The sequence below is a fragment of the Phymastichus coffea genome, unplaced genomic scaffold (genome assembly GCF_024137745.1).
Source record: "Phymastichus coffea isolate CEN01 unplaced genomic scaffold, Cenicafe_Pcof_1.1 PCOF00143, whole genome shotgun sequence".
Lineage (NCBI taxonomy): Eukaryota > Metazoa > Arthropoda > Insecta > Hymenoptera > Eulophidae > Phymastichus > Phymastichus coffea.
This window is the reverse complement of record NW_026706954.1, coordinates 64,421-68,326: the sequence shown is the minus strand read 5'-3', so window position 1 is coordinate 68,326 and position 3,906 is coordinate 64,421.

Below are 3,906 nucleotides of genomic sequence, written 5' to 3'. Positions count from 1 at the left end.
CGAGAGTTGCGCTGCCGCGAGCCGTCCGTCGTCGTCGCCGTCGTGGGCAGGCAGGTAGAGAGGTGAGAGAGAGAGAGAGAGAGAGAGAGAGAGAGAGAGAGCTCGCGCGACGAGGTGGGGAGAGCTGGTCGGAAACCGCGCGTCTTGAATGGAGCGAGAGAGCTCTCCGTCTCCGTCTCGCGCTCGCGCGCTTCTGTATAGCGAGATACAGGCACGTGCTCTCTCTTTCGTGCTCCGTCGTTGTTATTGTTGTTGTTGACGATGATGCCGGACTTATGCAAAGCAATGTGTGTCGTACGCACTTTTTTTCTTTTGCCTTTCGTACGATCAGCTTTTTTCGCAATTGGCCTTCCTCTTTTTTTGGAAACAACCGGGTGATCGCTGTTACGTGGTATTTCGCTCCCACGCCTAGTCGACTGTTCGAAAAATGAGAAACGTCTACATAATTTTCAGTGGTAAACACGCCAACCTTAATTACAGCGTTTGCACGATTTCTTTTTCTCTCAGCGCGGCACTCGTGTAGCTTCGCATTTAACGACGCGAGTGAGAATTCCCACCGACTTGTGATAACGAGTCGAAACGTTCAGGTGGAAAAGGTCGAGTGCGGTAAGACACGCGCGCTCGACAATTTTATCATTAAAACCAACACTCTTCCGTAAAAATTGACTTTTGCAAAAAGGCAAGACTTCTAAAATACAATGGTATCGCGTCGATGCTTACATTCGCAGCCAAATATAGACAGTCTTAAAAATCGAGAGATCTACTAAAGGAAAAAAAAACAATTGCATTGTTATATGTACACCGTCGAACAAGCTTATCTCTCCCGAAAAGCAGTGTTCGCCGTTGAACAATTCCCATTATCGGCCACCGACGAACGACAAAGAACTAGGGGCTTTCGCCAAAGGCACGATGTACAGTAGGAACGTATCACGGGAAAAAAAACAAGTAAAGAAAACGAGTGACCGAGGCCCGCGGAAATGGCACGACGAGTCGCTCGCGGATCTCGCGGTGAAAAGCGATTTTCTCGATTGGCCGACAGCCGAGCGAATCAATCATCGGCCCTCGTGCGAGTCGAATGCGTCCGCGCTCTTGGAATAATTGCCCGAGCAAGTGCGGCATCGACCGTGCTTCAAGACAGAACGAGTTTGACAATACTCGAAAGCGGTCAGGGGGTCAGGCAATGCAGAGAGACACGCCAAACATTGAGACAGAAAGAGAGAGAGAGAGAGAGAGAGAGAGAGAGAGAGCTCGAAGCCCCACCTGGGCCACCTGCTTCGATCGAAATCTCGCCATAAATGGTTGCGGCTGTAGTCGGCCGCGCTACGCGCGCGCTCTCTCTCTCTCTCTCTCTCTCTCTCTCTCTCTCTCTCTCTCTCTCTCTCTCTCTCACTCATTTCAATGGCAAATTCGCAATACTCCGCGGCGGTCGGCCTTTTCGCTGCAGCTCGATTTGGCGATGCGCTTTTATTTTCGGAGAGCCACGCACGCACGCGGATCGCGGAGAGACAGCATTGTTCTCGCTGCTTTTTCGCGCGTTCCAGGTGAGACGAGTCCAAGGCCGCGCGCGCGAGACGTGAGAGAGGTGCTAAAGTGCTGCTAATGTACGTCACCGACGAAGAACCGATGATTCGTACAAGTACTTTCTCCTATTCTTCTTCCTCTCTGACAAATGCACTGCCTTCACTTTCTAATCTTCGATGATCAGTTACGTTCGAACAGCACAACTGGGTTCGCTCAGGGGACTCGAAAGCGTTAGTCCTTTGAGCTACGCCATTTGTTTAATCGAAAAGTGTAATTTAAAAAATGAATGGTTGATGAAATTTCAATCATCGCAGGGATGTGAAACGCAAAGAAAGTCGACGCTTTGAGTAGCGAGTTGCAATCAAAGAGGATATTTCTATACGGTTGCTCGTTATGTGGATGTGAATAAAGAAAAAAGGCATGAAAAGGCCAGGGCAACGTGTGTACGCAGCGGAAACAAATTCATAAGGCGCTTTAATTACAAGCTGTCATCAATTCACTGTCACTTTCGAATTGGACTCGTAGAAAGCTGTAATCAATGGCCAGCCACGTGCAATTAAGTAATTAGTCGAGATGCGCCGTGAAGACACAAGATGAAGAAAATTGAAAGGTAATCGACGAAAACGCATTGTCAAGCGAAGCACCAGTAAAATAGTCGAAGATCGAAGCGCGCGCCATTACGACAGATCTCTGCAACGTCGCTTATCGATGTATAAATAATAGCGAGCGAATGCGATAAAACCAGCTGTATCAATAATGCCGCGCGCTCGAGCGGCGAGTACTCGTTACGCGCGTGTAAATTCCATTAATCCGCGCGGGCGTTACGCGCCCGCGATGCTCCCCCGCGCGACCAAACGAATGCAAATATCGTTCGGGAGAGCGTCGCGCAAAAATTGCGAAACCATCATCTTCGTAACATTTTTCTCTTTTTTCAGGGTCCTCGCTCTTACGCTGAATTTCATTTCCAAGCTCCGAGTGGCATACACGCACCCACGCTCTCTCTCGTTTGGATTTATTAATAAAAAGCGACGCGTATGCATGCGTACGCATTGGCGCTCGCGCGAGATGTTATAAATGGTTGGCTGCGATCATTACGATATTGTTTGCGGGGTTATTTATTGGCGCATTAAATTAGGCACGCAAGCTCGCGATATCAGCGTCGAGCCAATTAATTTTTCACGACCGAGCGAAAGAATTTCGTGCTGTAATTATGGGAGACAATCGAGCCGTACGTCTTTGTTTTATTACTTATTTGTATTTTTTTTATGACAATGCCATTTCCGTAATGGGCGTAGGATGACTGGCCTAGCGTTTTTTACCGATGAATTCATAATGTGTTTTTGTGGGCACGGCCTTTGGTCGCGCGCCGCGCGCCGCGCGCCACCGACGCCCTGAGTCCCCTAATTGCTTCAATCGGAATTGGCAACAAAGCAACATTTTGCCCTATTCAAAGCAGTGTGAAAGAGCGCCTGTTTTATCGATAAGCTTTTCATTGAAAGAACGTGCCTAAGAATCTGAGAATATAATCTTTAGTGACTTTGGAACTACTTTGCGTGGATTACTTGCGTCGTCAACGCGCACAATTACATCCTTTCAATGATAGCACTGCAGTTACCCGATATACTTCACAGTAAACATACCTACAGCTATCATTGCTTATCTTGCTATGTAGCAACAACCGACTCAATTAACGGTTGGGGCACATCTTGTATCAAGTCACTGTCTAATGTGTAGAACTTTCATTTTAAATGGCAGAATACCTTTGTGTGCAGCCAAGAGTAGCGAACGGAAATACTTTTGGGTTCTAATCAAGCATCACCGGTTAGTGTTGTAATAGGAAAACAATCATCGTAAAAAGTCAGTTTTCAAGTTGAGCTAATTTCAGAAAAATATTTTGCATTCTCTTTGACCTTAATCTTCGTGACTCTGTCTCTATATAGGTTCTCGGAGTAGATTTTTTTCTTTGCAGAGCCAAGCCATTTTTTCACAAACGGCATAAGTCTGTTCGAAATATTACTCATTTAAATTTGGGATATATCACTGACAAGGACGAACATTTTAATCAAGTTGCCACCTGACATCTTTATATCTCCTCTCAACACGAGCTTCAGCAAAGTAGGAAACTACCATAAACAGCGCACCACAAGCCATCTTGTATTCTACGGGAACGGATTTACGAGTACGTTCGTGCGCAGCTCGAAGCAACGGAGAAACTCCGACTACTGTCGTGAAGAAAAAATGGTTAAAATCATCTGTAAATGTACCAGTGTACCACGTGATCGATCCTGTATCACAGCCAAGAAATAAAGATGGCAATAGGAAATCAGCAGTTAACGTTATTGATCCAAATGATGGGCAGACGTGTTTTTCAATGAAAAAGTATCC